The 26,254-nt window shown below is 38.4% G+C and overlaps 1 long non-coding RNA gene across 1 annotated transcript in view; it reads left to right on the forward strand.

Moving 5' to 3' along the window:
- The first annotated feature begins 4,855 nt into the window (after positions 1-4,855).
- LOC106939672 (uncharacterized) overlaps positions 4,856-26,254 on the forward strand; it is a 30,600-nt gene continuing 9,201 nt past the window's right edge. Inside the window, exons 1-2 of the long non-coding RNA XR_001422891.1 lie at positions 4,856-5,004; positions 6,318-6,492. This is a non-coding gene — a long non-coding RNA (uncharacterized LOC106939672). The remainder of the gene's footprint in view (positions 5,005-6,317; positions 6,493-26,254) is intronic.

Below are 26,254 nucleotides of genomic sequence, written 5' to 3' on the forward strand. Positions count from 1 at the left end.
CGCTTTAAAACCCTGTGGGGAGGGGAAAATTTTTTTTTTTTTTTTTTTTTTTTTTGCTGGGCCTCTGTTTTCGCGGTGTGTTTGTGACGAGGGAGCGCTCTGTTTTCTAGATCCTTGCACAGACTTTTACGCACAGAGAGAGAGATGGAAATAGCAGGAATTCAGATTGTGGACCTATAAATAAGACATCAGCTCAAAAGTGTGCACTCAACTTTTGCCTTTGCCTCCGGAAAGCGGCGGAGCGTGGCAGAGGCAAATTGAAAGCGATGGATGGATCAGGAATGCCTCTTTATTTGCTTGTACACATTCCTTGAGCTGTAAATTAGATGTCACCTTAGTTACATGTCATGTGCTGACGTGGACGCGTTTGCGCCGCTTTTGATTGTTTGTTCCGAGCATCACTTAGATAAACAAAGTCTTGACTCGCCTCCAGTCATCATCGGGACATTGCGAGTGACTGGCAGGTTGTTTTGGTGGGCGGACTTGCTCTGGTGTGAATTATGTAAGAAAATCACGCAGAAAGCCGGAGCTTTACCGCCTTTCAAGACCATTTCCATCCCCCCCCCCCCCCCCCTTTTTTTTTTTTTTTTCTCAGTACAAACACTGACCTCGTTGTTTGTTGTTGTTGTTGTTGTTTTTTTTTTTGGAGCATTTGCAAGAGACGGCTCATACGTGTGAATTAGAACAAAAAAGATACTTTGTTTTCAAATTGTTTGTCAAAGAGAAAAAGAAAACGCTTTGCATTTGTATTTAGTTCTCTTTACCCTAAAAAATTATTTCAGGAGATCTGACTTTTATGGAAGAGTGGCAAAAAGAAAGTCGAGAGAAGTTCACTTTAAAGTTTTCCACATCGTGTAGGGGGAAGGTTAAACGTGTGGAATAAAGTGTTCTGGTTGGATTAAGTTAAAATGGAGCTGTTAAACCAAGGTGCAAAGTGCTATGTGTGGCATACAATTATTGCCACCACTCTAAATACACAATTCCCTGGTATTAAATTGCCTTTTTAATGTATTAAAAGGGCCTAGTCAAAGTCCACACCACAATTGTACTGAAAATCTGTGGCAGGACTTAGAAATTGATGCTCACAAATGCCATTTTGTTTAGGTTATCTCTTTTGTGAAGATGAATGTGCAAAAAGTTTAAGTGTCTAAACGTTTGAAGAGACCTGCAAAAGCAGAAAGAGGAAATCCTACAAAAACCGTATTTATATTTGTGCTTGGAACATATTCGTATTAAATCCACACGACTGGCAGGAAAACACGTGCGTGAATACAACAAAAATATTTCACAGAGCTACTTTTTTTTTTCAAGTTGGTTCAGCAGAGCCTTTATTTTGACTCGAACATTTTTTCCCCCCCAGTTAACACATAAACAGAAAAGAGTATCGCTTGTTTGCATTTTGTCAGATCTTTGAAAGCATTTCCCTGCCTAGCAGCACATCTCAAACAGCGACTGTTATTACGCCTGTCTCAGCAAGCCACCTAACGACGACGACAACAACACAGCAGCAGCAGCAATAAAGCCCCAGATGTTTCGCCTCGGCGTGTTTATTTACCTGTCATGCTCCCCTAATTGTTTCGTCTGCTACAAACAAACACTTCGCCTGGTGCATCTCTGTTTGCACGCCGTTCGCCAACAAACAGGCTCGCTCGGCGGCAGGTTGTTTGTGATGATGTGTGGCGCGTGCAGAAGGGATTAAAAGAAAAGGTGACTCCACACCGGCACGGTGATTTGTACGAATGCCAGAGGGAATGGGATTCATGGAGGGAGTGGAGAGGGGGGGAGGGGGGGGAGGGGTTTAAGGTGTGCATGCAGGCAACATCTGCTGAGATTCTTCTCCACAATAAAAAAAAAAAAATCCTTAAGCTGTATATTAACACCTGTACTCTGAAGATTTACAGCTAGAGCTGCCCTTTCATGGAGACATTTGATTTTAAATTAGGCTTTACGAGCTTAGGAAAGAAAGACTGCGAAACATTACAGCAACTTCCTCGGTTACTTTAATCATACACGTATACAAACGGGGTAACACTTTATTTGAAGGGGGTGTGAATAAGACTGTCATGACACCGTCATAAACATGACATAACACCTGTCATGAACATGAATAAGCCTTCATGAATATTTATGACTGTTGTCATAAAGCGTCATTCGGTAAATTATGACACTTTTAATACAAAGTTGACATTATTCAAAATGTCTTTGTTATGACAACTTGACATTAACCAAGAAATCATTACTGTTTAAACTTTACCTTTAATAACATAAAGTTACCTAATTTTTAAAGTGCAATCAGTAATACTTTTATAACAAATTTATATCAACAATGATTTCTTGGTTAATGTCAAGTTGTCATAACATAAGATTTGCAGATATTTTTGTCTTCTTGACACTGACAAGGTAAAGTTGTATTTAATTTTTTATTTTTTATTTTTGGTATCATTCTGACATCAACTAAATACAGAACCAGCATTGCAGATACTGATACCGATACTGATACCTTTTATTTCAGTTTTTTGTATCATCAACCTTGTGACCTTTTGGTGTTTTTGTCGTTTTTCTTTTGCGTTATTTTGTTCAAACCTCAGAGAGAATTTGGACAAAGTTTATAGGCGTCTAGAAAATACTTTCATATGATATCAACATGATTTTATGTGCCTTTTTCCTAAATGGACACAAAAATAAGGATAAAGAAGATTTAATACGAGAGAAAATCAAAACGATCCAGTTTGAGGTAGGTTTGAGAACTCGCAATACAAAAATAAAATAAAATTTTAATTGGGAATGTCAAACTTAAGTATATCTTACCAGTATCAGTCCAATACTGACACTGACTTCGTATCAATATTTTCAATTGATTTGCTCACAATTACTTTCAACCAATCCAAATGAATGAACTTACAATAAGTTTAAACATAAAAAAAGAGATGGAGCTCTTTCTTTTTCTATTAATTTCTCTCAGTATTGCCAAGTTTAACTTTCAGTGTGTAAATAATCCTTCAATCTGTAAGACAAATAATCTTTACATTCTTTAAAAATGGCTGTATAAAATTTCCCAGACTAATGGGCAGCAACAGTTGCTTCACACAAGTCGTTTTGTACTGTTTGCAATCTAAATTAAAAATGTATTATGTTTTGGGTTATTTTCACTGGCCACACCAAGTCCTGCATGACTTGTGAAAACAAGGAATAACTTTAATGGAAACGGTCTGATAATATGTTATAGGCCGAAAAGTCTTAAAAACAACACACCCTGCTCTGACGTAAAGAAATTCAACAACACACGAGAAACATAATTGACATCCATCAGTTTGGAAATCCATTGAAAGCCATTTGTAAGACTGAGACTCCAGCAAACCACCATGGTAGCTCTAATCCACAAATGAAGAAAACATAGAGCTATGGTGAATCTTTCCAGGAGTAGGAAGAAGCCTAACAAAATTACTCAACGAAAACATCTCATCCACACGGATACATAAAATAACCCAGAAAAACAACTAACACACCGCAGGCCCAAGTAAGGTCAGGATAATGGATTCAACAGTTGGACGGAAACCGGGCCAAGCTGTATCCAGTTTCAAGGCAAAAGACACTGATGACCAAAAATGCCATTAACGCTCGTCTCACATTTGCCCAGAGAATGTTGATGTTCTCCAAGACTTTTGGGAAAATATTCTGTGGACTGCCTAATGACCTTCGTGACTCGCCTTAATCAATGGAACCATGAATCCTGCCGTCTACTAGAAATTCAGGAAGAAGAAGAATGTTTTCTCTTTAAAATGTTTAGCTTCAGCTCAGGCACATTTGGATTATACAAAAGAACAATGATTAAAAATACAACAGCATGGCCACTTTGGAATGGTTTAAGAAAAATAAAATAAAATAAAAGGAAGAGGGCCTGGTTACAATCCAGATTTGAATCTGATCAAGATCTTCTGATGTGACCTGAAACAGCTTCATGCTTGCAAAGCCTGCAACATGGCTGAATTTGAACAATTCTGCAAACAAATATGGGCTTAAGTCCCTCCTCAGTGGCGTAAAAGACTCATTTCCATGTGATAGAAGCAAACTGTACAGAGACGGTTTGCTTTGGATCGCTTCTTTTCACTCTAGGAACTCTTGATGCTTTACCTAGTTGGGCTTATCTAATTCATACATGAGGCCTCTTTCCTTTTTACTTGCTTTAGTTCAGGCAAAAAAAAAAAAAAAAAGAAACATTAATTTGTGTCTCAATACAGTGAACAAGTATAACAGATAAAGCAATTAAACACAACTGAGGGATTTTTCACAGTGATGCATAATTTTGCCCATTGTTCCTAAATTCCTCCATATTTCCATTCAGCCAGGTACCAACTCCGAACCTTAACATGGTAAAAATGTATTTTTCCTCCCAGAAGAAGAATAGGCTTGTGAAATAAATGTGGTTGAAAAGTGGTACAAAATGAATGAGTTTCAGGATGTGAGCTCATCCCGTGTAAGTCGGATGAAACACTTTGCAAACCGCTCGTAGACGTTTTCATGAGGGAAAGAAAAGAAGAGAAGATTCGGGGGTATAACTCCCCGAATCTTTGGAGGAAGTACATTGTTTATCCAGTAACGTCAGATAAAGTACAAAAAATACACAAAAGTTCAAACATATTTAAGTGTCTTGAAAGTGGCGGCAAAATAAAGAAAAGAAAAAATTTATTGTCTTTAATTTTTAGAGAAAGGACGAAAGTTATATAAAAATAAAAATGTATTTTACTTGATGTTTTTTTTTCTTGTTTTGATACTATATTATATGTTCACTCTGAAAAACAATGAGTTTGAAGTGCGTTCAGTCACCTTGTTGCACGTACTACCAGTTGGTGGCGGTAATGCGTCCTTCAGTTGTTTGCCAACCGCCAATAAAACTCAGGAAGACGACGAAGAAGAACCGCCTCGTTAAGGTAACACAGAACAGGTGTGCTTAATCAAGGGCATACAACGACTACAGTATAACGCAAGCTGGAGTGCAATGTTTAGGTTAGTATTGCTTTTATTCTAATTATGGCCGCCTATTTGTTTACTTATTTTATTTTGGGACCGGCTAAAAATAGTTTTACTTTTGGCTGCAGTTGAGGAACACTTCAACGGAATGTTTTTTCTTTGTAGAAATAAAGTTTTCTCGAAAATTTGTTTCTTAGCTCGCACAAGTAGAGTAATGTTCACATAAATGTTGCACAGCAAAGTGTTCATTTGCGTTTAGTCTTGATAATTACGGCTTCCAATGACCCAGTCGACAGTTCGGTTTCTTACTATATTCAAATATTGCCTTGGATAATATCAAATAGCTACAGACATATTCAAATAAAATGTAAGAAATTCTAGACTTTTCTCTAAGGAGATTTCTGGACAACCGTTTAAACGCTGCAAACATTGATCTGTGTGTAGTAGCTCGAAGTACAGTCACCACCCCTGGTCCACGCTTTGTACATTTCCTCTCGAACCCTTAATCAGGCTTTCCTACAATATCATTTGAAGGCTGTGGTTATCCCTATTGCTTTGGCAACTGTTGCTACCACGCTTTGTACTTCAGCTAGACTTTCCATACATATGTTTGGATGCGGCTCTGTAAACAGCCAGCTCCTTCAGCAATGACCCTTTGTGGGCTTCTCTCTCTGTAGTGGGTTTCAGTGACTGTACCAGCTGTTAAATTAGTACGTGGTGTAGACTGTGACATCATAATGTGTTTGAATGTGATTTTTGAAATTGCTTTTATGTAAAAATTCATATTACAATTAACCTTGGGTTTGCAGTGGCTATAGGTCACAACTATCAAAATGAACCGATATTATGTAAAATAAATTGGTTTGAAATGTTGCTTTGAAATAAGACTTTTTAACAGGAATATTTGTATAATCTAAAAACATTAAAATGGTTTACATTTTAAAATATCTAATTAATGTTGGCACTGTACAGTGGGTGAAACTGCCTTGCAGTGTTGCTTTTGTCAGAACACTTTGAAAAGGCACAATTTACTCTGTCAATACTTTAACCATATCTATGTACAGCAATAAAATTATCTGCATCTCATTTCTTTTGTCATATTTATTTATTTTTCCCTACAAACCGAATTTTAGATATAGACCCAATCTTTTTCAAAGTGTTCTTTGCATCATCTCTATGATACAAGTTGGAAAACAAGAACATTCTTAAATCTTTGATTTCCAGATGGGACCGTGCTTCTTCTGAGCAGCCACGTTCGGTGGTGTTTGTAGTTACACATTCCACTTACAGTTTGACTGCAGGAGTCCATTGGTGATGATAAATACTGCATGTTTGCTCCCGTTTGACAGAACAGTTCTGAGGAGCTGCCTAAATAAGCCATCTTGCCGTTTTTGAAGCCACCGGAAAGCCACCAGTCGCAGTCGCGAGCACCTTTTTGAAGAGGCCGAGGACGGCAAGTCAGCAGGAGGAAGATGAAGAGGAGGAGGCTTCACGTCGAAGATGCCACCGCTCATATGTCGCAAGGTGATGAAGTACACATATCTGCCCTTAAAGAATTTGTGCCCTGCAGACGCATGCCAGATTTATGTCTTTTCTTTCCCTCTCCTGCCCCATTCTTCAACATTCAAACACGTTGCAACAAAAGGCGGTTTGAAATACTACCTCCACCCCTCCTCCCGCGCTCCACCCACCCACCCACAAAAAAAAAAAAAAAAAAAAAAAGAATATTGAAGACGGTCGAACTCGCAGGTTAAAAATGTATATGCAAATGCAGGCTACATTAGAGCACACGGAGGTTGTTAATAAATTAACACGTGGCAGAAATAATTCAGTTTAGCGTGATAATTCTTGGGTGTGAGCTGTCAGCCGTCGCATTGTTCCAGGATGGAAAGTGACGCTGAAATGGCAACACGAGCGGTGAACTGTGATGTTTTAGTGTACCTCCATTCGGCGCGCTCTGACACAATAACTGCCTTTTGCTCGCCTCGCTCTACTTTTTCTTTCCTTTTTTTTTTTGTCATTTCGGCAGAACAAAAGGTTTAATTAAGGATGCTTTCCGAAGGGAAGCCGACACGAAACGCACACATCTCAGCCAAAGGTGTGCGTTTTTGCGAGGATCGAGTCGAAACCGACTCTTCGTGAACCAGATGCGTCTTTAAAAGTTTTGTGAATTTCATCCCCCCAACATTGATCATCACTATTCATGACTTATGCAGAGCGTGTGATACGCCAAATGTTATGTCTCCTCTCAGGTTGCCATAGCTGCTAAGCTGCCGAATGTAGGAGGACATCTTAGCGGGGATGTTGTGTGACGAGTTCGTTTCTTCCCCTTGCCTCGGCCTGGAGATTTGCATAGCAGGAACCCGGGGAACTGACACTCTGTTTGTGTAGCTCAAGGTGCAGCGGATATGCAAAGTGTCAAGTGACTCACAGTCAAGTTTTTTTTAATAAGTGCCATTTGTTCAATCTGTTGTTTAAACATTCCCGTCACCTCCATGTATCCTTAAAGACTGGCAGCCTCGCTATCTTTTAATTAAGTCTTGGACTAATGTGGCACTTAATTGTCTAATCTTGGAAGATGTTGTTTTCTCTAATTTACTTGGAAAAAGTATCGTAAGCTAAGCTTTTTAATTTGGGTCTGTGGAGGCTGGGGTTTAGTGGGTTCCCAATGAATGAGGGAACATTTCAAAAGAGAAGAAACTTCTTTTCAATTTGAACGAACAGGACTTTATATTGTATTTAGTTTATATTTCTTTCCTTTCTTACAGTTTTCCCTGCTGATCTTTGTGGTAAAATTTGAAATTTACAAGAGGTTCATGGCCTCATTTGCAATGTTGTGCCTCAATAATTGGTGCCAGTGCTGTTAATATTTACCCAACAGCAGTTGGTATTCTTCTATAACTTTTCATGAGGTTGGTGCATACAGAGAGAGAGAGATCATCTGCATCGCAGAGATTTTCTGTAGAGTTTGTGTTGGGGCTGAAATAGTCTTAGAAGATAGTTTTTGTGTCTAAATATGTTAATTTTGCCTTATGCTTTGGATGATTGTTCTCCTGAGAGACCCAGTCACCATCCATTTTCAGATTTTTTGGTAAAACCCATTGGAATTTTATCAAATACCTTGATAATTTACTGTAACATTCTGCCAATGACAGCTGAAAGAGGAACAGGCCCTTAGCATCAGAGCTGCTCCTCCCTACTTGACAGTGAACATGAGCTGATTTTCAACACATCTGTCCTTCCTGATATCCCAATTCCACCAGGAGTGTTTGATGCCTTAAACTTCAGTCTCTGTCTTCTCTGGGCAAAGCACACAATTCAAGTCTCAACAAGAAGAATCTAATTCACGACCTTAAAAAGAGCTTGGAAACAAGCACTTGTTTATGTTCGTGATGGTAGAACAGAAACGGCCAGCTACATATTCTACAAACTCCTTTGCATACATTAATATCAATTGTTTGGAGAGTTACCTAGAAATGTTGTACCAAGTTCCGTCTGAAATTACTTTACAAGAGCAGCTTCATTACTGTGATGGGAAAGAAAACATTCTTTTTTCAGGCTTAATCTCTCTTGTCATTTGGTGAAACAAAAACTTAATTCAACAGTACAGTTTTCCAGAAACTTTGCCAAATATTCACTGAAATGTATTCATCTGTTTCAAATCTTCTAGGGGGATATAAATATTAGAGTGGAATTTTTTTCAATTTTTGAAGGGATTTGTCGCAGTTTCAGTTTTGACTTTTATATTTGTTTGTTTTTATGAAATGAATCATTCCTTTCTGCAACAATGACTCTGCAATGATTTAAATCTAGTCCACGGAACAAAGTTTTGCAAAGCTCTGCAACCTGCTGCAGTCAGATTGTCAAGTGAGCGACAGCAGGAAACCCAGAATACAGTTCAAGGAGGAAATGCAAGGCCAGCCCTGATGCGGGGTCACCACATGCCAGGGTTATGATTAAATGGAAAAAGTGGCGTCAGAGAAGGGTGATAGGACAGCGGAGTGAAGGGCCTGTAAACAATGACTCACTTGGCTTGCAAAAGAGGGGAAGAGTGGGAAGGAAGCAGACGACAGCAACCAAAAGTTCTCCAAGTGTGTGTGTACATGTGTGAGAGAGAGTCTGAGACAAATGGGCCTCTGTCAGGAAATCCCAGCAGACTCTGGATTTCATTCTGTCACTCATAGATTTACAAACACTCATCCACAAATGCAAAGGCTTGTAAATATAACTGGAACCCCAAAGAAGAGATAAAGTTTCTTAAAGTAGTTGTTCAGTTTCCACAAATGGGGTGCAAAAATCTCATGATTTCAAATAGACCTCAGTGTTTCTGAATCCTCCCTTTTTTTGGGAAAGAGACACACAACAGAAAAGCCCCCACAGAAGTCATTATGTGCCAAAAAAAATCTGGAAAAAAAGACATATTAAAACCAATGTCTCATGGGAGTTTTAACCCTTTATATACCTCAGCTTTGAAGTAAGAAAAATAGTGGGCCCAAGGAGTTTTGTGGTACATTCCTAGAAAAAAACTGTAGACATAAGATTCTTTCTGCATTTTTAGCAGGTTTTCTTCACTGCATTTTGATAACAAATTGCTACGCTACCACCTTAGTACTTCTGGTGTTGGGCCACTCCTGCGAAAACATCAGAAGCATCTTATCTGGTATGAGTAGACGGATAATTTGACTGTTACTCAGTGGACCAAAGTAATCTGCAGCTCACAAAGAAGGGTCTGAAAAATCTTCCAGATTTTTTTTTTTCTGAGCTGAAAATAACAAAAAAGCAAAATTAGGCTTGGAAAAAAAGATGAATTTCCAGGTTTTAGGACATGAGCACATGGTGTCTTTTTTTTTCTGTGATCCCAAAGTAATAGAGGTTAACAAGACAAGTTCTCTTAGAAAATGTCTTTCAGATGAGTGACAAGAATTTACTGAAAAATAGAGCTTAGGCTTTTTCTTTTTTCAAGAAAACAAGGAATATGACAAGAGAAACACTTAATTGTGACAGACATATAAATGGGAACAAAAATGAACAAACTTAGCAGTTTAAACTGGTTGAGTCTTCCTTCTAAATTTACGTTGCTGTATGGGATGGCAATTTCAGGAAGCATAGTTCATACTGATCCAGGAACTGTTTGTTCCTTACACACACTCACAAAAACATCTTTGCTATATTCAGACACACAATATGCTAACAATACAACAGAAGCACTTGCATACACACCAATATCCAATAAATAATTGAATCTCCAGTGGCTACCCTCAGAACTGCAGTGATACATTAATTGGGCAAAATTAGCATGAATTAAAGCAAATAAGTGTAACATGTAATTTATTACTTATCAAGTGTAGTTTAGCGGTGGAAAGCTCCGATTTCCCCCCAGATTGCTTTAACAGCTATAATGCATTTCTTAATTTACTCTGTGGAAAATCAATTTTTTTTTTCAGAGTTCATTAGGCACCAATATGTTACAATGCTGCTCCCTTGAGCACCCAGCTACAAAAAATATTATGCAAATTTCTGCTAGTGCATCTGTATGTAAATAGCAACCAAGTCCACAGTCAATTCTCTATGGGAAGCTTTGTTAGCAGGCCCTTTGTTTCTAAGCTTGAACCTTGTTCATGATAGTCAGGAAATTGGGAAATGGCTGCGTATGACAGGTGAGGGCAAACGAACCCAAGATCAGATTTGTTCTACAGTCTCATTAACTTATTTCAACAATTTTCAGAACATCGTGGGCCAACACACTGGTTAGTTTGGATGATCAAATAGTTTTATTGCAGTGAGGATGTTTATGTTGGCTTCATATTGATTGAAGATTTCCATCTGCAACAAAACATCTTTTAGTTACTCAGATATTTTAGGCAAATTCAGCAGATGATTTTTATACATAAGCACTGCGTGGCCGAATTTGCAATTAATTCATTTAAGTAAAAGAACAACCGTTAGCAAATCTACATTAAATACAAAGATTTTCTTCTGTCCAAGCAAGATTAAAGTTCAGATTAAACAATGAAAAAGTGCCTGATGCCCTGTAAATGTTGTGTGAATGGATGAAATGGGACAACTAGGCCTCACTGTCTTGTTTCTTAGGTTAGTATACATTTGGTTGAAGTTTGTCATTTCTTTAATGCAATGTCATCAGCAGTTCCACTAAGATCTACTGTACAATCTTACAATTACATTGGCTTCCATACTAATTTCCGCTGCAACCTATTGCTATTCTAAAAAAGGCAATAGAACAGGATTTATTTAGTCTTACTTTGTTTCATCACAGAAACACAGTAAGATTAAAAGCTGCCTTACATGACTAGCATTACACATAGATATTTTGGAGGAAGTCTTTGAGTTATGACTTCCATTTGTTCTTGGACCAAGTTAGAGAAATTAACTGGAAGGCCTGCAGAATTATGTGTTCTTATCAAAGTTGTAAAGTTGACTCAGACCTCAAAAATTCAATATGGCCTTCAAGCCATACTTGACAGGGGAGCACAGTAATAAACCATTAATTTGCACTGATGTCATTAAGTTACTCACTATTCATATTGAGATACAGCTCTTCAAACATGCCATACAGAGAGAGAAATTGCTGTTGCCTTGTTGCTGTTGTCAACAGCATTGTTGTAAACTCCAGATTCAAGTACGACTTTAAAGGTAAGAGAAACGTGGGAAAAATAACCACATCTGGTTCCCAGTTGACTGTCATTCACTTTACATTCAGCTCAGAGTCCAAAAGTTTGCTCCGCATCCTTCTTTTAAGTGGCTTAAGATAACAAAAAAAAAAAGATTTTTATGGTTAACCAATCCCCTCTCTCCTGTTTTTAACTTCTAATTTTGTAGATCTTTTAGTGGGTCTTTTATATTTATTTTTAATTTAAAACTAATGGACACCCAAATTTATTTTGAGTACCACAGAAGACAGCCAGTTACGTAGCACCAGTTGTGCCACAGTTTGGGAACATGAGCCCATTTGATTTTAATACACCCCAAGCCCCCAAGTATTACCATTGGATAGATTTCCAGAACATTTAATTGAAAACAAATTGCTTTGCCAAGCTAATGACTTGTATGTTATGAGTGTCTGGAGAGGGTTGCAGTTGCAAGCTAATCTTTGGAGACTTAACACTCAAAACATTTCAAGACACTTTACTGGTTTGAGTTGTAAAAGACTTCAGGTTTTATATCAATGGATGAAAAGTGACAAATCCTCCAAAACCATTAAAGAAGCTCCTGCCCTGCCAAGTCTTTTTCCTTCCAGCAAAGCTCTGAGAATTTGCCCAGCTTTCATATTGAAGAATTCAGAACAATCTGTTCATCATGTTTGGATTTTCCTCCTTTCTATTGAATAATAAAAATAAAAAATCTCAATGAAGATCTGATCCAAACAAAATGATCCCTGTAATGTGATTTATTGTTTGCCACTGTCGCCTTACCTGTTTTACAGTCTTCTTTTTTTTTTTTACCCAGAGAACTATTTGGCAATATCTTTTGTTTTATTTTTGTCTCTTTTGAGTGTTGCGTTACCAGGATACATGAGACTTCTGCATTATGTCACTTGTTTCACTGGGACACCTGCCAGATTTAACTGGCACTGCTCAGTTTTTTTTTAAATTTTATTTTAGCTTTTGTGATCACATCCATCTGGTTTGACCTCACTTTAAAAAACCAAAAAGCCTAGGTCCCTTTCATGAAAGCACTTTATTCTTTCTCCCTTGTTTTCTGTGTACAAAGTCTGCGGATGTGCTTCAAACAAAACACAGCCTCACCTGCTTGTCTTTCCATGAAGTAATTCCCACAAAGCCCGAAGGCAATGTCGACCATATGGCGCTACATAGGTTGATAGATTGTACTACATGGCGTGCACTCGTAACGGTGACTTAAACTGGAGCTAATTACTGCTCGTCTTGGAGATTTGGTTTAATCTACATTTCTGTTAATTGATCATTGCACATTAGCACTGTTTTATGTTTTTATTGCTTTAAAGGACTCTCTCTGCTGGAGCTTTCTTCCTTTAGGGCGCATTAGCGATCGGTTGCAAAGTTGAAATATGTAAAAGAAAAGATGTAGTAATTATACAGTTTTAACTCGTGGCTTTGTTGCGAATGCTTCAGCTTTGTACTTATGTGATGTTTTTTTTAATCTTTTTTTTCATTTTTCTTTTTTTATCTCAAGTGTACTTTAAAAGCTAATAGAGCCCAAATCAGAAGGTAAACCAGAGCAATCAAATTCACAACTCCCAGCCCTTTGTCTTTTTATTGCACAGGCTTGTTTGTCTGTTCTGTGCTTCAAATCGAACAGCTGCTGTTTATTAGTTTCTCATAAATTTGAGTTTATTATTTACCCTATGGTGCAAAATTAGCTCTGTAATTAGGTATCACTTCAGCATGCATGAGGGAGGTAATATCTAAGCAACCCCTGACATAAACACATACACACACTGTGTATGCTGTGTATTTTCCGGCTGATGTTTTTCGATTTGTTTCTTTTTCTGCTTGTTGCACAGTTAAGTGACAGAAAACGTGTGTGGAAAATGCAACAATAATATTCCAAAGTTACTAATTAGAAGCTTTCTGAAAAGTGTTGACATGTTCTTGATGGCATGGAGAATATTAAGTCTGCAAATTGCATATAATTCAAGCATATGTGTCACTTTGTTTTCTGCATCAGTTCAGTTGCTATTTTCTTCGAGTACAACAAAAATCACTGCGATGAAAAAGTCTGTACTTTTTGGTTTTCTCTTTTGTTTTTGCTTTTTATTTGTCACACTTTCAACTTTCAGCCAGAGTTTCACAAGGAAAACCTGAGGAAATCAAAAATGTTAATTTAAAACGATTTCTTTCATTTGGGGAAAAGAGCTATCAAAACCAAACTAGCCCTATGTGGAACAATTACTATGTCGTTGCATTGGGGATCATCTGTACCACATTAAATTGTAAACATAGTTGTAATGAAGTAACAGCATTGTTTAACACTCTACTCCTCACTGTCAAGTTTGCCATTTCACATTGGAGGAAACAAACAGCCACCATCCCACTTAACATCCCCACAGAGCATCATTGTGTCGTACACAACTTCCTTGTGCGCTGCAGTTTGTTTTTTTTGTAGTGTTTGTAAATCAGTGTTTGAATTAAAGGCATCCAGCTCAGTTTCCTCTGGGAAACATCAGGCTTTAAACGCTGCTCCCCGGCATGCTTGTTTGAGTAATTTACACTCAAACAATTGTCACTCCTCGTCTCCAGGTGGTCCTTCTCTTCCACTTCTCTGTGTACAAACCGACACAGCTTTTGATGGCTCCACCTGAGAGATTTGCCCAAATGAGTTCTCTTTTTCTTTCTTCCCAATGTAGTGTCTACTGTTTCCGCTTTGGGCTTGTTTACCAGTAAATGCCTTTCCCACCCACCCCCCAAAGCGACATGGGACTGAGTGTTTTAAGTTTCCCTTTTATTTTTTTCCCTTTGCTTTAAAGGAAGAGCAAATTTAGCATTTAGTACCTCGCGCCCATCTCTTTAGCTAACCTAAATGGAAGTATAGGCTGTCGGTAAACAAAGTCTAGCTCCCATTAACCTCTGATTTCCTCTGAGAGATCCACAAACAAGTCGAGTGCCAGATGACCTCAAACAAACTGTACTCACGCGCGCGCGCACCGACACACATGTGCTCATGTCCTGAAGAACAATATGGAAATGTTCGTCCTTCCTCCCTGCCTGCGCTTAGCCCGGGTGCTCTTGCCGTCTGTTTTGCCTAATTGCTTTAACACTAGCCTGGCATACTAATTGCACGGGGCCCCCTGTCACCACATCATTTACATGGCCTGCTTGATTTGGAATTTAATCTGCTTGAAGGGTTTGGGTTTCATGCTCACTTTAAATCCTAATGCTCTCTGGGATTTCAGACGGTTTCAGTAAACCCGCATGTGTTTGTTTGGCAACACAGAAACTTTTAGATGTATAACGCGCTGTGTTCCGTATGACTTCAGAATGACGCCTTGGTTTGGCCCGGTGGTGAAATCAAACGGGAAAATGGATGAAAGGGGTGGGCAGTGCTGTGTTCGGGTGCGTGGCAGAGGAAACTTGAGGATCTGAAGTGGGTGTGTGCGAAGCGTGTACGGGCCGGCGTTTTCTGCTCCCCCTTTTTTTTTTTGATGTGCAGCTGAAAGAGAGTTAGATAGACCGATGCAGTGTTGTGAGCTCACACAGTGCAACTCAATCAAAGGGAAGAAGTTATTTCAATTTCTTAGAGGTCAGGGCCCACCCACTTTCTGCACTGGCACAGTGTTTCCTGGACCTACCTTCTGGGCCAAACTAAACTGATGCTTTTTCAGATGGCTGTTTTTCATCTTCTGAATTGGGATTTCATCAAAGGAAAAATGCAGACCGCAACCATAACAAATAAAAGTTGGCCTCGATAGAACTTGACATCAAATTTTTGCCTGCTTTTATTAAAAGTTCTTCCTACATTTTTGAGTTTGCTGCTGGTGTTGCCCTTTAGGTAGAATCAAAGTTTACAGCTTATTCTTTACATTCAAGTTGTTTGGCTTATCACCCCTAAAATGGAGATAAAACAAATACAAATATGTATTTTTTTTCTTTTTCACTGATTTTTTCCACAAGTATTGTAATATTTATTTTTGATTAACTCCACCCACTACATATCTTGGCACAAATGGTAAAGATATGCATAAAGTTTATTTTTTTTAATATCAGTGTCTTAACATCTGAGGTTTTAAAAATTCAACCTTTGACCCACAGAATAACTGTTCCACCTCCATACCTAATGGTTAGCACTTCTTCAAGTATTTACCCCGTCCCACTTGAAGTATTTGGTGCTAAAATCACACTTCACTCTTGGCCATTTCTCTCCAAAGACCTAAATCCTGTAGAAAACCTGTGGGGTAACCTTGAATATCATGACTCATTATTAATATGAACATTGTAAGTTGTGCCCATTTGCAAATGAAGTAATGGTAGAAATGGTCAAATGGCTGTTATTTTGCTCACAATATTAATTTTTTTTTACCACTACTCCTAAAATTTTGCATTATTGGCAAGATATTAGCCAGTAACGCATGAGCCAAGTAATACAATTCCACATAAATATTCAAAAACTGGGTTTTGAACTCAGGCATGATTCAATAGACCTGTGCTGGTTTTTTTTCTAGGTCTTGTTTGTACATGCAACCTTTATATATGCACTAAGGCAACTTTTCAGAGTCTGATCTAACCCTTCTGAGAACAGCCAAACCCCATGGCAACAAAAAGACTTGACAACTGCACGAAGTTAATACCAACTACTGTCAAAAAAGAAAACAGGCCACATATCAACACATATGCACACTACAGCATGTAGCGACACACGAGAGGGATCGACTGAAGACGGAACCAACTCCGAACTGAATTGTCATATTGTTTCCCACCCCCACCTCCTTCACTTTAGAGGAAAAAATGTAGTTTTTATTCTTTCCTTCTTTTTCAAGTTCCACCAAACAGACAGAACACAGTCAATATAGAGTCAATTATAAATATTTATAATCTACACATCTTAAAATTCCTGTCAATCACAAAGATGTGGGGATAAGCTCACAGCTGCTAGTTGGTCCGGATGTGATTTGCATGCCATATAAAGCCTCAGCTTGCCATCCCCATTTTGTTTTTGACTTTGCATGCCTGCTTGTTCTCAGCGCAGATTAAATATAGAAGTTTAGTTCTCGTCGAGGATAGATGTTTTCCTCCCCCCCACCCCTCCACCCTCTCTCCTCACACTCTCATGCACGCATACAACACAGAGAGACGTTATTGACGCGGAGCGCTGATGGCGATTCATTATTGAAAAGGAAACCGTCTCAATATGACTGGAGTTTGTTATGGGGAGCTTTGTTCTCGTCATCTATATTGCAGCGCATCGTTGTCAGTCAGCACTCTGAGATCTTTTTCTTCTTGCTGTGTTTGTGTGGAGAAGAGAAACTCGCACTCGCTCTGTAGTGTTTTTCAGTGTTACTGTCCTAATAACGATCTGCTTTATTTTTGCAGTTGATGGAAAAGTGAGATACAGTACGACACGGTTTAGTCTCTCTGTTGGTCCGTTGGCTGGTTGCATGGTATGTTGTAGAGCGATGCTGGTTATCCCAGTAGCTAGTCGTTTTTCTGCTGGGTGAACCTCCATCTTGATAGGTGTTTTACAGCCTCCAAACAATTTGTCCTCAATTTATCTCCATCTCCCCATCAATTCTCAGAAGCTTTTCACCCCATCGTAAAGAGAAGCATTCCCACAGTGTAATAATGCCATTGCCATGTTTTACACTAGTGATGCTCTGTTCATGAGGATGTGACGTATAAAGCTTTCAATATTGTTTTAGAAATTAAGCTAGATTTAAACTGTCTCACAACTTTATTCCTGACCCACCTGGTGTGTTCTTTGGTCTTTGTGTGTTGGTCTAGTGCATACAATGTAAATGAAGCTGCATTCAAATTTAGAAAAAAAAAGTTCAAGGGGTGTAAACTCAGTTTCAAGAAACCTGAAAAAGTTTAAACTTGTTCTGCATTGTTATGAGGGCTTGGCTTGGACTGTCTTGGTGTTTGGTGCATTTTAAGCTAACTGCAATAAGTCTAGACACATTTTTTTGAGAATTTTTATTGCTTAGTTTCAAAACTTTTTGATTAATTTGTCTGAAAGTGTTTCACATAACCTTTTGGATTGCATAGTTCCTGATTGAAAATAAATTTTCACCTACATTCCATACAAATCAAGATTTCATGAGCTGACAAGAATATAGTTTAGAATGTTCTGCTTGTGTTGCACAATCTAAAAGGAATAATTCCAGCTCATGTTTGTCAATAAATACAAATTGAGTTCTTACAATATGCAAAATCTTTTCTTTGTTTTTTTTTTTGCTCTCTGTGATCTTGTCGCTGCTAACAACTAAACACAATAATCTCTGAAAACATTCAAACCACTGCACTATATTCCACCAAAGTCTGGTAATTTAACAATCATTAAATAATTCTATTAAAATGTGTTAAAAAAAAAAAGCCTTCCAAAGTCACATTTATTCTCTCATCAACAAGCCTCTGATTGTCACTTTGGTTTAGCATCCACTTGATTTCATAATTTATTCAAAAGTCAGAGTGTATCTCTGTACCGGTGAGCTGCGGGTGAGTGCCTGTGTGTGTGTGTGTGTGTGTATATACTTGTGTGGGTGGCTGAACCGGCAATGTGTCCCCTCATAAGAGTGCTTGTTGTGTGGCATTCTCACTTGATTTCATGCTTTGCTGATGGAAAATTAGGCCCAGGCGTATCTCTGCATGAAGAGGAGGTGTAGGAGGAGGAGGAGTGCTGATGGTTGCTTTTATTGCCTTAGGACAATCTCCCCGACAACAAGAAAAATGGAGCGATGAGGAGGGAGGGAGACTGTGTCATTGGCTGCTAATGCACTCTAAACAAGACGATGAGGCACGTGGAATTCCCAACGCGATGCCCCCCCCAATGCCACCCCCCTCCAAAAAAAGAACACGTCTCTCTGACTTTCTCTTCATCACTTCCCGCATCTTTTTACTTATTTATTTTTTTTTCTACACCCCCGTTGTTGCAAAGTGCAGTTATGAGCCTGGCGTTCTGAAATATTCTAAATGCACTCTTCCTTTGTGAATGACATATCGGAGCGCTGAAGAGTTCATTTGCATTTTTTGTCTTGTTTTTCCTCCTTTGTGCCTGTCTGTTGCCCAATGAAGCTCTGAGGATAAAGTGCTTAAAGGACTGCAGGCACTTCACTCGAGTTGTTTGGTTGTTCAAAAGATTTGCTACAGTACACCGCTAGTTGAAATGCAGCTCAGCCCAATGTCAGACGTGTGACGAGCATTTTGAGGCAAAGCAAGAAGGGGTGGGGATGAGGGTTGGGAGGGTGGGGGGTGGGGGGGTTGATGGATGTGGGACCAATCCTGCTATGTTATGTAAGTGGAATTGTCTTGTATATTGTTGCTCTGTTCATGTTGCAACAAAAAATAAACTTGACACAGTGCATTACTTTGATCAATTTAAAGATGAGTTTCCAGAAATTTCCCTAAAAGCTCATAACCGTTTAATATTTATTTATTTATTTATTTATTTATTTTTACAAAGGGGAGTCTGGATACATGTGAGAATAGGAATTTGGTGTATGGAGAATATTTTTGTAATTCCTAATGTTGTTCCTGATCCCAATGTTTTGAGTGGTTCCCCCAACTTTAGCTTCTGGCTCAAATGATAACGTTGTGCTAACTTAACAAAATGGAGACACAAAAAGCATCAACAGCCAATACATCTGTTGATATATTACTTTTTATCTCAACCTTTTTAGTACAATTAGATTTTCAATCATTTAATTGACACATTTTTGGTCCTTGTTTTAATTTCTTGAAAGGATTTTAAAAGTCCATCTTTGGGCACCTCCGTTCTAACGTCCAACCATGCAACACATAGTCTCTGGGAGTTCATGGACATTATTTATAAGTGAAAAGTCAGGGCAGTTTTAAGGCTAGATCTTTATCCTTCCAGGCCTCTATGTATAGAACAAATACATGTATGGAAATATCTTACTTGTTATCCCTGTCCTATGGACTAGGACTGTTGTCTTTTATTCCCACCATCCAGCCCTTTGTTCTTTTTCATCCCCCTGCTAACTTTGATAGAGCTGCACAGATCTATGACTCAGGTGTAGAGAATCTTTTGATAGGATAACTATTAGATATGAACCCATAAACTCTGGCTTTTATGGGAAAGTAGCAGGAACAAAGTGTTGTTTTGCAGTTTGCCTATCAAATAAAATCCCCCCAAAATACATTAAACTTTATGGTTGTAATAAGACATGCTGTGAAATGGGTCCAGGCACATGCATGCTTTTGCAGGTACCTGCATGGTTACAGGAAAAGCTTTGTGCAAACTCTTAAAATTATTTTTAGAAAAAGCAGTGATGCACACAGCCACCCCACAGTAACACTGACGCACAGTTTATGTCAGCAGTTTATGTCATCGGTCACTCAGACTATGAAACTGATATTTAGGAGGATTTTTGAGGTTTAGCTTTGGGATTTCTGGTTAAGGAGAATCTTCCCTGCAGGAAGATGAAAACGTTTCACTCATTCATACCCAACACAAAGAAAATAGACATTGCAAATGTAGGGAGTGGGCATAACTGGTCTCCATTTAAAACAAGTGGAGGCTTCCAGTTTAGTGACGCACAGAAAATGTGGCTGCGGTAATTGGCTAACAGCTGGCCCATCTGGACGCATTTGCCATCAAAGAGCTCACTGCTTATACTGGGCTACACTTTATGTAGTGTGTAACCTCTGCTCTGTGTGAAAGTTGCGAACAGAGATGTCTATTCTCTCCCTCTTAGCCAACAAGTTCAGAAAAGAAAATGGGGCGCTTGAGAAAGATTGCACAGATATACCAAAAAATTCATCAATAGGTCATCTCTTCTCTCTATTGTTCTCTCCAAGCCACAGTAATTGAAGTTAGAACAAGTTCAGGATCCTAGATTAGCAATCTTAAGTGGTCAGTCAAGCCCCACACTTTCTATCTGCAGCAATCACTGAAACTCTAATATTCTATTTCCACAAAGTAATCACTGAAGGAAGTTAAGGAAATCCAACTCATTCCACCTCAACTGAGTCCAAAAATCAATATTCACAGATAGAACTCTAATATTTAGTTTGGGATAAGACTATTTTGTATGATCTTATTATCAAATTGGGCAGAAAAGTACTCTGCAAGATGGAAGGAGGGGGAAAGACGTTTGAACCTCAAAGGCACAGTCCGCGTCTGCGAGTCGAGTCTTAATTACAATGACCTTACAACAGGGGAGTAGCCTGCAGCAGTGCATTCAGGCTAAGCAAGTACCCCCCACCAGTGCACAATGCACCCCATGCCACCATCATACCTGATAAATGAGTTCTGCTCCTTGATTGCTGCACCACGTCCAAGAGAGGGAAAAGGGGGATAGAGAGCAGAAGGAGAGAAGGGTTAAGAGGTATCCGAAAGTATCCAAACCAAAGAGAAGAAAGATAACACTCAGCATTGGACATTTTGTTTTAAGTTAATGGTACTAAACAACTCTAACACTCAATAGCGACTTTATTAGGTACACATTGCTAGGATCGGGATGCATACCTGGTTACTTTCAGAACTTAATTCCTTATGGGAGAGATTCAACTAGATGTTGGCAACTTTCTTCAGTGGTTCTGGTTCATGTTGACAGACAGTTGCGCAGTTGTTGCAGATTTCTTGGCTGAACATCCATGATGCAGATCTTCTGTTGCACCGTTTCCAATAGATAATCCATTCAATTAAGATCTGGTGACTGTAGAGGCCACTGGATTCTAGGCTTTGAGAGACTTGTTTTAGGTTATTTGAGCTTTGGTGGAGTAATGTACTGGAATGAGTTGGGAGATGGGTCATGTGTGGTTAAACAGGGGTGGGCATGGTCAGTAGGGGGTATATGAACAATGTTCAGCTGTTACTAATGGGTCCAAATCCGACACCATTGCATTATCACCTAAACCATGAACCACTTTTACATAGTTGATTAGATATATACTTTTGTTTGTTTTTTTTACTCCAATTTTTTACCATACCATAAGAATATTGCAGTTGAAACTGGGATTTCCAGTCTCCTATTGTCCTGATTTGAAGGGTCTATGTACATTATAGACCCAGTTACTGTTTTTTTCTGTCAGGAGTGTGAGCTGTTGTGGTGTGCTGCTGTAGCTCATCTGCTTCAATGTGAGCAGAATACCATCTCTGAATGTGTATCTCTGATGTAACAATTGATTTTTTAAGCTATTGCTGCCTTTTTATCAAATTACTTCTCCTCTTACTTCTGACATTTAGGCATTTTTGATGTTTATTTTCAGGTCATCCTCTTTATGCATGAGAGATATACCAGAAGATTGGCAGATCATGAAATACCGATCTGAGGAAATCTAGCCTTTGTATCATAGCTTTACAAACTAAACCCTCAGAAAAGAAGGTCAGTAGAAGACAGACACAGGCTTACTCAAACAAACAAAAAAAGTGTGTATGCTACATCAGAAACATAATGTAGGATATGGATTTGTAGGAAGAGTTGCTCTCATTTGCTAAATTCCAGCTCTTTCTTACCCCTAAATATAAAATTTTTGGTACTCTTCTCATTTGTCGTAGTTTTTACTTCATTTGGAGCTTAAAAAGATGCCAGCCATGGGACAGTTCATAACCAAAAACTATACTGAGAACCGACTTGCACAAAATTCTAATTATTAATAGTATTAATTGTGGTTAAGTGACTCCCATAAATATTTACTATGAAACTTTAAGTTTTTTTTTTGATCAGGGTAATGAAAAGCCATGTTTCGTGAGTCAAACTGCCCAAATGGGAAACAGAACTAGAATCTGCAGAAATGAGGTGGAATATGAAATCTTTCTGAAATATTAGAATGAGGTTTTATTTGTGAGGTTTGAATATTTTTATGATTTCTTTTTTCCATAGTACCATTTTACCAATGTAATTAAACGGAGTCGCAGTGGTGAAGCCTACAGGTATGACATGATTGATTTTTCACAATAGATGTAGGTTCAGACGAAACGACAACATATTGGTTTGAAATGGTAACAAGAATGTTGAGATGTGTTGAACATCTTGTGCTGGGGTTGCTCAACAAAACTAAAGAGGTTTTCCTTATTTGTCTGACAAGTTTGTCTTGGTTCGCATGCTTTAGAAAACTGCTTAAAAACTTTCATGTTTTCTTGGTAGACCTCTTGATACTTGTATGTAGTTAATGAATTCCATCCAAATCCTTTAGAACCTTTTGGGGTTTTATTAGGGAATATTTACGTGCCTTCAGAGTTAGTCCTAATAGATGCACACGTGCACGCAGACAGACAGGCTTCACACATTAGCAATTTGCATTCTGCGCTCTCCATTGCTCTGTGTTTCTAAGAGTCACAGGCTGCCACAAGTTTAACTTGGTTTTTGATTAAGTGTTTGTAGGTAGCGCCTCGGGCCTCGTCTCTCGTCTCTCGCAGATAAGAGGCAGTAATCCTACAGAGTGTGTGCGTTATTGTGTGTGTTTTATTTTATTTTATTTTTTTTCCTTTGGCTGCATGCCGTGGGACCAAAAAGCAGTTTAATCCCAAGAATTTAATTTTGCTATATTTTCCCATCTGAAGATGAAGCATCATTAAGTGGCAGTCCCAACTGTCGGTTTTCGGAACGAGGTTTTAAATGAGTCCCTTCTCTCCTGCGGCGGCTTACGAGTACGCTTTCTAATGACAAAACAAATCGGAATTTGGCAAAAGAACATCTTAGACTAGGAACTGTGTTTAGGGTGAAAACATGTTTTTGCTTTTCTTTACGAAAACGTCTTAGTGGAATCTTCCCTTTCAGAAACCATCCCTATGTTTGACAGCGTGCCAGTCTTAACAAAGGCAAAATGCTGAGTTCCCCTTTAATAGATCTATATTCATTTTCAAATGACTTGATTAGCCAGCACAATGTCATTGGATTCAGGGGCCCATTACACATTTATGATGGTAAATTACTGAACATTTACAATCCAAATGAAATTTCATGAGGACGGGATATTGAAAAAATGAAGGGAGAGACGCTTTGCGTTCATCCCTGTAGCCTTGCCTCATTGCTCCCCTCTTCCTCTCCCACCCACATCCAGTCTCTCTTTTTCTTTCTCCTTTCTGCACACTCCCCCCCCCCCTTCAATCTGTCTCTCAACCTTTTCCTCAACTCTTGTTTGTTTCTTCCTCACATATCACATCAGTGCCCCCTGTGGTTCATCTGGGTATGACATCCTAGTTTTCTGAATTCAACATTTCTGTCAATGACTGGGAAAATGAGAAACGTGTATATATATATATATATATCAATGACAGTGGGAAAATGAGCAATGCTTAGCTTTATATATATATATATATATATATATATATATATATATATATATATATATATATATATATAAGTTTATGTATAAATATTAAGTTTAAAAAAGGGAAGAATATGCAGATAAACTGTGGTATAAAGACATATGAGCTGCTTTTCTTTTTTGGTGCGCTCCTACATGTAGGTTCTACTATCCTATAGCTCCCTGGGCAAACATCTCTCCTATCCAATCATCGCTCGGCACGTTGCAGCCCTGCCACCGCATCCACATCAATATTTTATTTTGGCAAATTTGCAGTGACACGCATTAGTACAATTAGGGGCAAGTTTTTCCTTTAATTCCTATCTTCTACAAGCAGAGTGAGTGATAAAGGGAGCCTGGACCTGCATGCACACACACACTCGCTCTCTCCCGCTATCTCGCTTGCTTTTCCGCCTATCCTCTCTTTCTCTCCAGCGCAAGCTCGTTCATTCCTCAGCTCTCCACCTCTAAATAATTCATCATCCAATCAATCATTTTCTCTTTGTTTTGGGCCCCAGTGCCTGAGATGAAACGGCCCGCTGCCAAAGCTGCTTTGCCTCATCTGAGGCCTGGAAAACATGATCTGCTGCTGAGATTACAACACACACATATATATTTATATATATACACATACACACGCACACACACCAAAACACACCTAGAACTGAAGCGCTACTACCAGATTTTCACAGTTGGGAGTCATACACATTGTAACAGATACAATAGGTGCACACAGCCACACCGACTCTAAATAAAACTAAAGGTTTCACATAAAAATCGAGCCAATACGACCAAAAATATCAAATATCTGACGAAGACGAGAACTATTTTTCAAATTATACATTTGTTTTCAGCACAGTTGAATCAGAGCTATGACTTAATAGAAATATCTACATTTAAAACTATACATAAAATAAAAATTGATTTTGCCTTTACAGGTAAATGGGCAACATAATTCCCATTTAATGCTATTTAACTTGCAGCCTTCTTAGTCTTTTTTTATTATTTTTTTTAATGGCATGCTGTTCCAAAGGAGAGCTCTGTAACAGAACAGAGACTGCGTGTGTGATCTCTCAGCTGTAACACCCGGGTTTGGTTTAGCTTATCTAAAGGGCCTGTCTCCGCCTTAAAGCCTGCGTGCAGGCAGCTTTAATAGGGGGAAATGTCTTGGACAAGTGATTTGAAGATATTTAGCTTCATCCCTTTGGAGCGCTCCGCAGGTGATGCTACAAATGTCTCCTTTGTTTGATGTCGAACAACACAGATCCTTTTCGCTATTGAGTGATGGCTTCGAACGCAGGGAAGAGCGAGACCCCGTGTGCCGCACCCCCTTTTTTTGAGCTACATCAGAGAAAAACTGACATCTATTATGGTAAAGAAAAGATAAGTGTTTGAAATTTTTCAAGTACACACGGCAGAAGTGTCAGGGTGATTTTTTTTTTTTCTCCTCTCTCCCACTTTCTTTTTGTTAACAAGGTGGTTTTAAGCCAAGCATGTCTATAAGAACTCTGTTGGGTAGAGCATGAAAAGATTTGTGCAAGGCCATCATTGTAATGTTTTAGTCCCCTTAAAAGTCACCCTAAATCCCTCGTGTCCGTCTAACAAGAGGAGATTAGACCCATTGAACAGGAGCTCAGATTCAGTTCACTCACCATCTAACTTTTTATCACACTGCTTCGTGATTTATCTTCTTAAATATTTGTTGATTTAGCCGCTGATATTTTTGTGAACTTTAATTTGAGCAAAAAATGTATGTGTGACTTTTTCCCTAACTTTCTTTCTCACTTAAAAACTCTGAAAGAAAAAAAACTAAAACTTGTGCAAAGTAAGGTTGTAGATGCATTTAATGCAAAATGCTATCACTTCAGATGCTAAAAAATTTTTTTTCTTTGGAAAAACTCAGAAAAATAATCAGAGGAGCAAAAAATAATCATGCAAATGTTGGCAGGTTAAATTGGAAAGCAGATAAGTTTTGAAGTATAGATGCCTGTTTGGGCAAACATTGATCCACACAGGGTGTTAAAGATGTTTGTATTTAGAAGAGTTAAAATAGCAAGGTAACACTAAGTTGTCTTTTCTGTTTTTATGTTACTCTTTGATTTTAATTATTTGACTTTAATTATTGACTTCAAATTAACTTCTTCTTCCTGCTTAAAGAACTTAATATTTTTCTGTGGACATCATTGTTAGAAATTGTGCATCTTTCTTGACAAGTTTCTTGTTTTTAAACACAGAGTGCATCAACTTATGTTTTTCTTTTATGACCTATTAATGTATTAGCATGTATACTGGACATGTTTCAAAAGATTCTTTAAAAAAAAAAAAAAAAAAATTTTCCATTTTAAATAAAAACAACAGGGGAAAAT

Source organism: Poecilia latipinna, unplaced genomic scaffold, assembly GCF_001443285.1.
Source record: "Poecilia latipinna isolate Pla-1442-1.1 unplaced genomic scaffold, P_latipinna-1.0 Scaffold2943, whole genome shotgun sequence".
NCBI lineage: Eukaryota > Metazoa > Chordata > Actinopteri > Cyprinodontiformes > Poeciliidae > Poecilia > Poecilia latipinna.